Here is a 15,302-nt window from a genome sequence, read left to right as displayed (position 1 = left end):
CTAGATGGCATAGGCGACACCACTAGTGGGCGGCATGAGATGGTTACCCTGGACACGGAGGCCCGGACGCGGGCTAATGATGATCACACCGTACCTATAATGGTCGGGCAAATTATATAGATATGCATATACGATATGATGATGTTTATGAAATGAGTTAGCATGCTTTATTTCTATCAAAATTGACGATAAGAATTGACGGCCAGTTGTCCTTCAGTTGATGTCTCCTTATTTCATTGATGTATTATTATTGTTTATGCCTTACATACTTAGTACAATATTCGTACTGACGTCCTTTTTCTTTGGACGCTGTGTTCATGCCCACAGGTAGACAGGGAGGTGCTCCAGATTCGTAGGAGCTATCAGCAGACCTTGAGAGCACTCCATTATTCCGGAGGTGCCATTGATTTACTATTTTGTGTACATATATTTTGTGCACAACGGGGTCCTGTCCCGTCCATATGTCTAGTACTCTAGTAGAGGCTCGTAGATACGTATGTGTGGGTAGTATGGTCTCACGATTTCCTCACTGTATATATATTATTTTGAAAGCCGAAGGGCTTATGTATATAAAGGTAAATATGTTTCAAAATAAAAATGGTTCTCCTATGATTATAAGCATGAGGATAATGAACGAACTCAGGATGAGTACGATGAGTAATAGAATGAGTGGTGGTCGGTGGTTAGCCTCGGGTACCCGTCATGGCCCCTAGTCGGGTCGTGACACAACACAAATAAGTGTGCTAATTCAATGGATCTAGACTTTTTAGTTAAACTTATATAAATTAAACTTGAATAATTAACTCAATTATACTATCCACAATGGAACTCACTAGAAGAGAAGAACAATTGAATTTGACACAAAAAAAATCACCATCTTTTATGTTTAATATATCTTGTTCGGACACTCAACGTAAATAAATTAGCTAGTTGAATTTCTTAATTAAATTCATATATATTGAACTTGAATAATTAGCTTTTTTCATAGTAAATAATTAACTTAATACTATAACCTCTAACATTTATTGGAACTAACGTCCTGAATTTAAAATAAAGTTCAAAATATTTTACAAATTCAAGTTTTAATAAAATCTAACTACCTACATCACACTTAAAGTGTTAGTACACTACCTACATCACACTTAAAGTGTTAGTACATAAATTACATTACACGTAAAATAGAGACTAGTAGAAGAACGAGTACTATTACTATTCTGTACTATGGCTCTGATACCATATATATTTATATATATTTTTGATAAACAACAAACTTTTATTATGTAAAGAGTATTTTTACAAAGAGAGGAGAAGATGGTGTATAAAGCCTCCTTCTGCTTAATTTTGTTGATCCTTATATAATGGATCAGTACAAGAAAAATGACAAAATAAAAGACAAGAATAGCCAAAAAAGGCCGACAAAGTATCTTACAAGATAAAAAGAAAACTTAAAACGTGGCTAGTCTAAAAAACTAATCTAAAAAGAAAAGTTTAATAATTACAAAAAAATAAAATACTTTTCTTTATGAAAGTTATGCTTTTATAAAAGCAGTTGTTAGTGGCGGGGTTCACTTATCATTTCATCTTTTCTTTCACCTTATCGTTTGCGGATGTGAAAGATTCTTTCATCTGGCTTTTGAGCTTTGCCATAAATTCTTTAATATCTTCTGAATCATCAAAACCTTGAGATTCTCCTGCTGGACAGGTCTGGTTTTCATCATCATTGTATGTGGTATCATTAACGGATGCCATGGATATGTCTGAAGGCATTTCTATGTCTAGATTTTGTATTAAATCTTTCCTGATTGCATCCATATAAACAGCTATCATTTCTTCTCGGGTTATAACTCCTTTTTTTCATTTGAATTCTTCTAGCAATGTGCTGAAAAGGACTTGGGATTTCCCTCTGTTGTCTGGAATTAATGGACTCTTTATAACTGGGTATAGTAGCTTGGATTTGATCCATTAATTCTTGGCCAGGAATATTATCATCGACTATTTTTTGAATAAGTTTTTTCCAGAATTTTGTATAAAAAATTCTGTTGAGACAAGGAAGGTTGTGCGGGGTATGACCCACTTCTGTAGACCATTTCATGATGCATGGAATAGAAAATTCAATGAAGAATACATATTAACTATTCCTTCATTTCTAAGTCTATTAACTTGGGAAAGACTTCAACCCATTCTGTATATAAACTCTTGAAGGGTTCCGGGTAATATTTTGATTGTTGGATCATAATTGATCCACCATTGACAAAACTAATTGGGTATGCCTTGTTTATAAACATTGGCACAATTTTTTATAAACCAAAAATGTTTTTTCTGAGCATTTTCATATAAAAGTGCTTTATTAAAGCTTTTCACATAATCCCAATAATTAAATCCCAATAATTAAATTTAACTGAGATTTTTTGGTCAAGATGAATACAATCCCTTGCCTTAAGAGTGCTTAATCCCCATTTAGCTGGAGAATAATTCTTTTTTATTATTCTGCTGTTAGCAAGATAAAAGTGTTAGAATTCTGCTGATCTTATGGAGGATAGAATCAACTCATAATTCATCCTATACTTATAAGTATAAGGAGTTTATGACACTGTATCAAAATACCTCTGCATGATTTGCCAGGGGTCGTCCTTCCATTGAAGGTCTTCATTTTCCAGGAGAATTATTCATTCCCTGTTCTCATTTTTATTATATGAATCTGTGTCCTCATGATCATCTGCGGTAAGGGCACTTGAATAAGAAGGTGGAGTATTAATATCCTTCTTTTTGGATCTTATGAAATCCATAACCTCTTTATACATATGGTCATCTTTATCAATAGTGATATTGGAAGATCCTGCAATATTATCGGCTATTAGCCTTTGGTTACCCATTTGGGCAAGAACAATTCTTCCTACTCCTCTGGTTGTGTCTTTTTCCCTTCCTCTAATAGAGTGGGGTTGAAACTACGGTCTCATCCTGCAGATAATGTAAATAAGAGTTATGAACTCAAATATTCTCTTGTAAGAAAATCAGGGAGACTATTATCTGAACCTTTTTTATATTGAATTTCAAATCAAATGGTGCTAGTAAAGCTTGCCACCTTGCAAACATTTGTTTAGAAACATCATGTTTACAGTCTTTATTAAACATAAATTTAGTTGCTCGGCAGTCATATTTTATTAAAAACTTTTGATTATATAAATCACCTTGAAATTTAAGAACATATTTAACTATTGCAAGAATTTTCTTAGCCACAATTGCATAGTTTTTCTGGCTATTATTCCATTTGCCAGAGTAAAATTGAACCAAATATTCCTGCTTTTCTTCCGGAGAATATTATTTTAATATTCCTCCATAGCCAATATCATAGGCATCCGTTTCAATAATTTTTTTCCAATTAGGATTGGCTAAAGTAAGGCAATGAAGATTATTAGCTTTTTCCTTGATTTTTCGAACTGCCTGGGTCTGACCTTTAGTCCATGCTTTCAGAGTCTTTTTCAATCTATCATGTAAAATAGATGTATCTCTTGCTAAATCTTTATAAAATGGTGAAATATAATTCAAGCTTCCAAGAAATCTTTGAAGTTGAGTTTTATCAGTAATAATATCAGGAAATTTAGAAGCAAATTCAATACTTTTATGAATAGGAATTATTTTTCCTTTTTCAACATTGTGACCCAAATATCTGACTTTTGTTTGAAAAAGAGACATTTTTGGTTTGGCTATAACCAACCCATTTTGAATAATGATTTTCTTGAATATATAAAGATGTTTAAAATGCATTTCTATAGTATTCGAAAATACTAGGATATCATCAATATATACAATGATAAAATTGCTATAAGGCATAAAAATATCATTCATAATATTTTGAAATTCTGAAGGGGCATCCTTTAATCCAAATGGCTCAACATTCCATTCAAATTGCCCTACAGGGACATTAAAAGCAGTTTTGTATCTATCTACAAGAAAATGCCATTTGAATTTGCCAATATCTAGATTTTAAATCAAATTTTGAAAATATAATAGCATTATGAAGTCTATCCAAGAAATCTTTTTTGTTTGGAATAGGATATCTAATCCATTTCAAAACTCTATTAAGGGGTTTATAATTTATAACCAATCTAGGAACTCCTTGTTCCTGTTCAGCATGTTTATTAACATAAAAAGCAGTGCATGACCATGGAGACTTAGAAGGCCTTATGAGACCTTTTTGTAAAAGTGATATAATTTCCTTTTTACACAATTCTAAGTATTCTGAATACATTTGACATGGTCTTGCCTTTGTAGGGATATTTCCCTCATTAAAATTATCTTCGTATGGAAGAGTAACCACATGCTTCTTTCTATTCCAAAAAGCATTGGGATGTTCATGTTATACCCCTTACTTTATATGCTGGGTTTCGCCGTAAGATAGCCGACGTGAAGTTAGTAAGTGAGGATGTTGTCAAGGTTACAAAAGACTCTATCTGATTATTCTAAATATACGAAAGTTTGAGTTGTGTACAACAAGTATCGGAAGTTAGTAGGCGAAATCAACCAGAAAAACCTGAGTTCAGCAGCAGAGTAATTCTACGGACCATCGACCTTCCTATCGAAAAACTCTGAGAGATTCAGAGGCTCTCGCAGGTCGACGATGGCGAGTCGACGAACTGTCGACCCGGCCGTCGAACCGCAGGCGGTGGAAATTCTCTCTTGTATATATATTAAAAAGGGCCACGACCTTGGTCATTATTTTTACCCAAAATCAGAATCCTCTAGACCTTTCAAGTCGTCTCTACACTCTCCACTCATCTATACACTCTCTAAGCCAAATCAAGTGGAATTCAAGCCTTAAAAACCCTAAGCTAACTCATAGATGATGGTAATCCTTGCTCTTAGTTGAGTTTATGGTGGTTTTGGTTTAAAACAAAGTTGGGAGAGTTAAGGTTCTTCAAGATTAAGGTATGTTCTCTCTTTATTTCTTATATTGAGTTGATTTTGGGTTTAATAAGTCATGAAAGTGAAGGAAATTATGGGAGGAAGAGTTATGGGACATTGTGTTATAGTTGTTGGTTGTGAATGAAATTTAAAAGGAAGTTTTGGATTGTTTTAGGTGCAAATCGAATATATTTTCCTAAATATGGAATTGCTGATGTTGTTATTCTTGTTGGGAGTTGATTTGGAATTTGGTGGATGTTGATAAAATAGGGGAAGTGCTGCCCAAATTCCGCTAGCCCACTAATTATTCTAGTTCGAACTTATAAGTATTTTCAAGACCTAACTCTAGAACTACTTCTTTTGAATGTAGATTTGTGAGCTTGGGAAAAGAACGTTAGGCAGTTAAGGAGACACAAAGGTATGTTAAGGCTAACCCTTTCTTTCTTAAGGCATGATTATTGAGTTGTAAACCTTCACACGATGTCCATAATATTCTTATTCCTAAAAATGTTAGAAACTCATGATTCTCCAGGTTCTTATGGTAATATCGATAAATGCTCTTCATGATAATACTGATGATTTCATTTCAAAAAATTCCAAAACTTATAGTTCTTGATATTCTCATGATATTATTGGGCTTGTGTATGATTATTGATTTATATTCATTGTTGTTGATCTCATATTATGATATTTGTTCCCTCAAGGTGAGATTTAGCGATGATGATGATTCCATAATGACACATCGGAGGTTACCGACCTTACATCACTCCGATAAATTTATGGCTTTTATTTGGGCTCTCGTGCATGCTTTATATATATATATACACACACACACACACACACATATATATATATATATATATATATATATATATATATATATATGTATGTATTATTCTGTATGTATGTATGTATTTTCTCACACTGCGCTGCGCTATAATCGATCGGGCAAGCACTTAGATGTGCACACCACTGCAGTGGGCAGGTTATGATGATACCCCGGACGCGGGATGATATGATATATGGATCGGGCTGCACGTTCCGCAGCACTAACATTTATGGATCGGCTGTACGTTCCACATTACTAACAGTATATTATATATGCATGAAAAAAAAAGTGTTTTCTTCAAATCTAAGCATGCATGATAACCGCCTTAAGAGGCAATCAGATGTGCAGGTTGTTTCTCCTATCTTATGCTTCTTTTGTACTTTTATTATGTTATTGTTCATGCCTTACATACTCAGTACATTGCTTGTACTGACGTCCTTTTGTTTATGGACGCTGCGTTCATGCCCGCAAGTAGGCAGGGATATGAACCGGATCCTTAGGCAGCTTTGTCAATGTTTGCACAAGAGCGCTCCATTTGTTCTGGAGCTACAGTTTAGCCGGTATTATTCTTTTGTGTACATATAGGTATGGCGGGGTCCTGTCCAGTCCTTATGATGTTTTGTACTCTTTGTAGAGGCTCGTAGACAGATGTGTATGGTTAGATATTCAGTAACAACCATGGTTCCTACCTTGTATATCATTTTGGCAGCCTTGTCGGCTTGTACATATGACATAGTTTATGATGTTTATATAGATGTGTTTTATCTTTGAGCTTATGTCCTTATGGATTATGATATTTATGAGTTAGCCATGTGGTCCACCTAGGCATGAATATGAGAAGTATGTTAAGTGGTGCTCGGTAGGTCAGCTCCGGGTACCCGTCATGGCCCTCCGGTTGGGTCGTGACATTTCACTACAAATTTGTAATGAAAACTGGTTTTTTACAAAATCAATTTTTCGTTGTAATTTAGGATTTTGTAAAATTTCTTCAATGTTAATGCTATAATTTCTTGTTTAAGAAAATTGACTTGTTGATGTTTATTCATCAACTTGTCTTTGATTTCATTTATAGTTCTTGAAAAAGGTTCAGTTATAAACTAAAATGTAATTTCTTTTTCTTCAAAAGTTCCTATTATACTTTTCTCATCCCATTTCAAAATAGGAAATATTTTTTGAAAAAATGGAGTGCCCAATATAATCTGGTTTTAAATGTTTTTCACCAATATAAAACTTTCTGGTCTACAAACCTTTTTTTGGCAAATATAAGCTTTTCGTAATTTAAAAGCAATTTCTATTTTCTGCCCATTAGTAGATCTGAGACTATGAGTAGTTTTATGAAAATATTTGGAGGGAATTAATCCTTCCTAAATACAGTTTAAATCAGCTTCACTATCAACTAGAGCAGTAAATTCCTTTTTGAAATTATAATCAATTAAAAGAGTAATTTTTATAAAAAACTTTTGAGAAGTAATTATCTCAACTGTTTTGAGAAATTCTCCATTCTCCTTATTACTTGTACTTTCCGTTGTTGCATCTGCAGTGTCTAGGGTTTCGATAATTTGTTTCCCCTTATCCTCAATTCGAGAAATTCTTTCATCCAAAATGGTATTAAGTTTTTTGAGATTTGAAATCTCTTTTTCCAAATCTTGTGCTGTGGTAGGAGTACTTATAATATTTCTCCTTTGTCCAAGAAGTCTTTTAACTTCAGACATGGTGTATGGACTTGATGTATCTTGACTCTGTGATTCACCCTGAATTTCTGGTATTTCATTGACTTTATCAATGATCTGAGATCTAAGCTCTGGATCCTTAATGATCTTTAATAAATCAACTAAGTTATTAGCATCTAAGACATTGATATTCAAATTCTTGAACTGAGAAAAGATATTATAAAACTCATCTTCCTCTTTATTGCCTTTACTAGTGCAAGGCTGTCCTATTTGGCATTGTGCACATTCTTCATCAGAATTAGTGGAAATATAACTTTCATTTTCAAGAACTTTGAGATCTTCATTTGAAGTAGAGGTCTCTGATTTATTTGAATCAAAACCTGAATCTTCTGGTTCGGAATTCAATAATAATTTAAATAATGAATCCTTTAAATCTTCATCAATCTTAAGGTTCTTAATCTTGCAATCTTTATAATAATGGCCAACTTGATCGCATTTATTGCAGGCTTTCGGATTTAATAAAATCCTCTTTTTGCTGGAATTCCTTTTTCCTTCTTGTTTTCTTTTCCAAGCATTTCTCTTTCCAAGCTTGGAAGTCTTTCTTCTTCTTTTATGCCCATGAAGCACTTTGGTTTGTGGAATATCCATACCAAATTGTCCACAAAATTCTCCCAATTGCTGTATTTCATTTAGACGATGTCTCTTAATCTGCTGATTGAGCTTAATCTCGTTGCATAAGGCTAAACCTTCTTGAACACAAGTACCTATTAACTCGTCATAGGTATATTCATCATAATTGATGCTAGTCTCTCATTTTCTAAGAGCTTTCCTAACTCTTTTTGCAAAAAGGCTAGGTAGTCCATCTATAAATTTGGACATCCAATGGGTGTTATTACACCCAGGTAATTCCATGACCCTACTATGGAATATATCCTTATACCACCTAAATGAGGTAAGGGCTTTGCATGTCAAGTTCTGAAGCATGGTACTAATATTTTCACTATTATTAGACCATCTGCCCGAGAAATGTTCTATGATATTAATAACTAATGAATATACAACATTTTGTACCTGAACAGGTCCTTGCTCTCCCTGTTCCTGTTTAATGGCGGTTAGAATTTGATTGAGTTGTTCCTGGGTTAAGTAATTATCCCACCAACCTTTTAATTGGCCCATAAAACCAGCAATAATCATTTTGGCAATATTCATATCAGTATTTTTATTGGCCTTGCAAATTATGTTGTACATTAGCATTCTATGTACCAAGGTATAAATTTGTCTCTCGGTATAACCATCAATATTCCATTCATAAATCTCTTTACCACTAGAACTATTGGTAATAATATGCTCATGTTCTTCGAGCAATACATCCTGAGGAGTAGGACGAGAATAGTAGAACATCGTTAAGAAGGCATTCGGGCATATGCTTCTGATATCTTATTTATTTCTTCCGATACTTTTTGTTTATAATCTTGATCTGAAAGGTCAGAATCATCTCCTTCCGATATAAGCGGACTAATTTTTAATCCTTTAAATCTCTCATCAAGTAATTGCTCCAATTCTGAAAAAGCTTTTAAAGATTTCAGGAGGAGGCTAGACACTAGGAGTGGCAAGGGTTTCCTGTTTCTTATTTTAAAAATTATCAGAATGATGTAATTTTCCAATTTCAGAAAACAATTTGTCGATTCTATCATGCAATGAAATAATTTGTTCGCCAATATTCTCATGTATTTTGTTGCTTTAGCATAATATTAATATGCTGAGCAGTGATTTGTAAAGTATCATTTTCAAATAATTTTCAAAAAGCTGCAAAATGAATAACTTTATCATCTTTTTCTATTTGAAAAGATTGTTGTGGAGTGAATGCAATATTAATAATTTCCCCATTGGTCAATCTATATTCTCTTTCTAAAACAAAAATATAATTTCCGACATATTTAGCCATAAACCAAGGAATAAAAGATATTATTTTGTTGACCTGCGAAAGATCTTTATAAAAATCTTCTTGAAAAAATGTTTGTTCTCCAATATTAAAATGGTCAAAAAACCATTTTCTAAATGGGTCCCATCCGGGTTTTTGAAAAATTCTTCACTGCTTTTTTGTCTTGCGGGTGATCCCCGACTAAAATCTATTTTGTGGGCTTGATCCATTAACAACCATCTGGAAAATTCATTTTTGACTCGGTCAATTCCGTGTCCTGAATACCGCTGACAATATTATCTTTGTCAATTCTGATACTACTGATTCTATTATTATCAGTTTCTCGAATCTGAGAAGTAGAAGCTCTAGATGGAGATTGAACAACATAATCAACTGCTGAAATATAAGAATGGCATGAAGAATTTGATCTAGTCAGTCTAGATCTGGTGCTGATATTATGACTTTCAGCTGTGTCTAACAAAGATTTTGGTTCTGCAAACCTCAACTTAATGGTCCCATCTGGGGCCTGCTCAATTTCAGTAATATTAGTATTTAAATTGTTTTGGGGAGGAGCAGCTCCCTTTATGACCCATTTTTTGGGAACATCAATTTCATCCCATTTAATAGGTCTACGAGTAATAACCTTAGATTTACCAAAATTAGTTTTTATCGAAATAGTTTCATTTTTGAAATTCATAATTTTACATATAGGATTCATAGTATATAATGGTTTAAAATATATCCTATAACAAATGCATATTACTTCAGTACCGGGCATATAATAATAGCCATGTAATTTAATACTTAATATTAAAGCGTTTAGAGAATTCTCGTCCTGCAACGATACCTGCAAATTAGGAGAAGCATTAAAATATACCGAGCCATATGCTAAACTGGTTTGAACCGTCCCTATGAGTAATTTTTTCCAGTTTTGATTTCTACCATCATTTAAAGCTGCTATAAAGCTTCCAGGTAAGCCTCTTAACGTAAGTGGCTTGAATGCAGCCTGTACTAACCTAATATACATAAATTTATAGGTTTCCCTATAAGAGACTAAATCACCTTCAGATAATAATCTAAAAGTAGCATGGTTACTATCAACAGTAATAGTTTCTTCCGTGGTTTTTACCACTTGTTTGAGTCCTAATTTTTCAAAAGTACCCATTTGATAAATTAATCTGGGCTGAATTTTAGGAATAGTCCACTTATTAAGCAAATCTAATTGCTGAGGCATATCATATTCCTCCTTTTTACTATTTTTAATAGTATTTTTACTCCTGATGATATTCATTAAGAAGATGTATGTTGAAGTTATATCACCTATTACTACTCTGTACCATCCCAGGATCGAAACCTGGCTCTGACACCAATTTCTCGGACGGATCACATGGTGTGATGATACTGCAGAGGGACTTTTATAGGTCAATAACCCTGGTAAGGAGGTTGTCCAACTCAGAACAAGTCTAAAAACAATCCTAAACGCCACCTCGACTCAGCGGGCACACAAACAGGACCACCGCCTGAGCTCGAACAGTCTGCCCGATTATTCTCTGCCTGACCTCAGTACCATCTTTGGTGAATCCTGGCTAATTAAAGCATTTTCACCATAATACCTAGTAGTCTAGTATGATACAGTTCAACACAAGGTGTTTAGCCTGTCATTCAGGCTAAATATGAATACTGAATTAAAATTTAAAACAAAGCAAAATAAAAGAAAAATTACCTAAAATCGGAAGTTGTGCTCAATAGAGATGGAGATGTGATAAACAACAAATTTTTATTATGTAAAGAGTATTTTTACAAAGAGAGGAAAAGGTGGTTGTTGACACCTAATTTTGGCTCGACGTGCTTAAAATTAACGTTTCGGGGGGCCCTGATTCGTTAAAGAGCACGAATTACCATTTTCTACACATTTTGGCATTTTTTGACACTTTATCGGTAATTATCCTTATTTTAGGAATTTTATCAATTTATTGTCATTTTTAAGAGTTATTATTTTTGCACATGTACAACGTAATACTACCATTTTGTGCAATTAATAATTGTTCTTTATTTTATAGCAGTACATTTTTGTATCTTATACATTAACATTTAAATTTTATACTTACATTATTATTTATACATATATTAGTTATCTATATTTTAGTACAGTCCGTCAGTGCAGAGAAAATTGGAGCCATTAATTTTTAAACGCAGAGCAAAAATTCGATCAAGTCAAGGTCTCGTCACCTTTTAAAAAGTTGACATTTGAGGTGATGGGTTGGGTTCTCGATCCATTGGTTAATGCATTTTTAAACATGAGTTAAAAGGGGTAAGGGGACAAAGGAGGGAGTTCTTTTATTTTTTGGACAATAGAAAGGGCTAAAATGTAGTATATAGAAAAGGAAGAGGCTTTTGCATTCAAGACAAATATTTTTCAGATTTACCTTCCCTTTTCTAAACCTAATTATTTCTCTTCCCTTCCCTTCACCTTTCTCTGTCTTTGTTGATTTCCATTTTTGCTCTGTGTGGTACTGTTTTTGAGTTTCCAGGAAACCCATTTTCCCCCCTTCAAATCTGGACGAAGTTGAATTTTCAGGCGATGTTCGAGTTCTCTGGCCGGTGTTGTTTAATGATTTGTGCTGCTCCTGCTTGCTACGTTTTTGGACTGATTTTTGGTTTTCCAGCAATGAACTTTGCTTCGTTTAGCCACTGCTCGTTGTTATTATTGTTATGTGACTGTTTTACATTATCTTTTTGCTAAAATAAATGTTGGTTTTGTGCCTACTCACTATTATCACGCCGCTCGAGACTGTTATTGACACTGTCACACCTTTTACCGCTTTACTAAACTGATTTGGGCTTATACTAAACCCAAATGGCCGATGAAGAAATTTCCGTCGATTTCCAAGGCCTCCCATGTACAAAAGACGGGTTTTTATTTTAAGTTTATTCATTATTTCTTTAATTCATTCGATAGCTATTTATTCTCTTACTAACACTTTTACTAAGTGTTTATACAGGTACCCGGAGACACATCCCGAAGACAACACTTGGAAGGAACCCGAAGACTTCATCGAATCCTTGTTTGTATTTACTTTCGCACGTTATTTAAAATTGTACAAAACATAAACTTGGAGTAGTGAAAACTTCACTTTAATGTTGGGCGGGGATATTTAATTACTTGTCACTTCTAGGTTTAATTTAAAGTTCGTTATTCGCTTTAGGCAAGACTTAGGCCGTCCACACTTTCATAAATTGATTAGATTGACTCGATATAAACACTCGGTTAATTAACTCACTTTTGACGTTTAGACAAAAACATTAGTTCATTCTTTATTTCAAAGCACATTCTTTATCAATATTCTTTTCATACTTATATCTTTAGTTTTTCCTTAAATATTTAACTTTTTTTTTTACAAGTAATTCTTTCATAAGTATTCTTTAATTCTCAAATACGCTTTTTCTATTCTTTGATCAGCCCTTAAAACAAAATAATCCCTTTACATGAAGGAAGATACAACTCAATTAACTTCGTCATTTTTCAAACACTTTCTTTAAATACAGTTCTTTACGCTATACGATTTATATTCGCTCATATTCAATTTTTTATACCTTTATATACTTAGATACATTACTCTACATACACTTTTACACTTTTTACTTTTGATATGCACCGTCTATACTTATAACATAGATTCTTTATACTAACAATATACACTCCTTATATACTTGTTATACAACCTTTTACACTTTATATATATATATATATATATATATATATATATATATATATATATGTTTAATATACATTACATTCTTTGTATGTTTAATATACATTCTTTCATATTCTATTATACTCTTTTATACATTCTTTATATAGTATATATATATTATTTACACTAACATTATACCAATAGATGTGTACACTCTCTATACCAACGGATACACTTTTATACTTACAAGGTACATTTATACTCCGTTATACATTCCTTTTTTTTTTATATATACATTCTTTATATATATTTGATACTTGATATATATACATTTTTATACACTATATATACTTAGCATATTATCACCCAGTGTAGCTTTTCATGAAATCAAAACATTTTGAAAATAGGTAATAATAATGATAAACAGATAGATAATTCCCTCTAGTGTTCAGTTAAACTAAGTCTAAGGACCGTCTTTGCAAAGCTCGAGGATGCTTAATACCTTCCCTCGGGTAAATAAAACCCTTATCTAGAATCTCATATGTTTCGTGGACTAAAAATAGAGTAGACATACAAATACATATAGGTTTCCTGTTTTTCCTAAAAAATAAGGTGGCGACTCTAATCCTTTTAAACCAGTTAGAAGAACCGGGAAGTTGCAAACTATCTTGCACCCGTTCAAAATAGGGCGTAATAGTGGTGTGTAAAGCTTGCCTTCTGTTTAATTTTGTTGATCCTTATATTATGAATTAGTACAAGAAAAACGACAAATTTAAATATAAGAATGACCAATAATGGCCAACAAAGTTTCTTACAAGATAAAAAGAAAACTTAAAACGTGGCTAGTCTAAAAAGAAAAGTTTAATAATTACAAAAAATAAAATACTTTTCTTTATGAAAGTTATGCTTTTATAAAAGCAGTTGTTAGTGGCGGGGTCCACTTATCATTTCATCTTTTCTTTCCCCTTATTGCTTGCGGACGTGAAAAATTCTTCCATCTGGCTTTTGAGCTTTGCCATAAATTCTTTAATATTTTCTGAATCATCAAGACCTTGAGATTCCCCTGCTAAACAGGTCTGGTCTTCATCATCATTGCCTGTGGTATCACCGACGGATGCTAGGGATATGTCTAAAGGCAACTCTATGTCTAGATTTTATATTAAATCTTTCCTGACTTCATCCATATAACTTATTAGCTATCATTTATTCTCGGGTTATAACTCTTTTTTTCATTTGAATTCTTCTAGCAATGTCTATGAAAAGGACTTGGGATTTCCCTCTGTTGTCTGGAATTAATGGACTCTTTATAACTGGTTATAGTAGCTTGGATTTGATCCACTAATTATTGGCCAGGAATATTAACATCGGCTGTTTTTTTAATAAGTTTTTTCTAGAATTTTGTATAAAAAATTCTATTGAGACAAGGAAGGTTGTAGGGGGTATGACCCACTTTTGTATACCATGTCATGATCCATGGAATAGAAAGTTCAATGAAGAAATCTTTATGTAACGACCTGTTTGGTCGTTATAGTGTTTTTGACCCATTTACCCTTGTTGATCCTTCCCCGGGTCCCTTTAGTATGACTTATGACTTAGTAAAGTCATTGGTTTGGTTTCCGAAAGATTTGAGATTGATTTGAATTATTGGTGGAGGAACGAGTTTAGTTAAGAAGTTAGAGTTGACCACGATCAACTTCGGGTTAGGATGACCCCGTGTCCATGTTTAAGAAGTTCCAACAAGTTAATATGATGATTTTGAACTTGTCCACAAGTTTTAATGAGGTTCCGAAGAGGTTCAGATGGATTTAGATTTTGTCGCGCTCGTATTCAATGTTTCCGCCGTAGTCCTTTGGCTATAAAGGTCTCCATACTGATCAAATAGCCATTTTTTGTGTTTCGATTGAACCATTAGATCCGTATCGTAATTACGAAGCTATAGCAAAAAGAATCGTTGCATTTCGCCTTCGGATGAGGGAGTTATGGTCATTTTCATGTGGGCAGCACTAGCAGGTCCGCAAGTAGCAACCATTGCGTCCGAAGTCATTACCCTCATAACACCAAAAACACTTCCCAAGAAAGTGAGAGACGATTTTCTAAGGCTAGGGTGAAATTCCTCCTTGAAGGTAAGTTCTAATCTTTATGTGGTTCATTCCCTTTTCTTCTTCAAGTTCCATGATTAGTTTAAGGTCCATCAATGGTGAGTGAAGGTCCTATAACCCTAGAAATAGAAAAACCTTGAATAAATTGTGGAAAGTAATTTTATTACTGTTCTATCATCTAGGAGT

This window comes from Lycium ferocissimum, chromosome 6 (assembly GCF_029784015.1).
Source record: "Lycium ferocissimum isolate CSIRO_LF1 chromosome 6, AGI_CSIRO_Lferr_CH_V1, whole genome shotgun sequence".
In the NCBI taxonomy this organism is placed as follows: domain Eukaryota; kingdom Viridiplantae; phylum Streptophyta; class Magnoliopsida; order Solanales; family Solanaceae; genus Lycium; species Lycium ferocissimum.
This window is presented reverse-complemented; position numbering follows the sequence as displayed.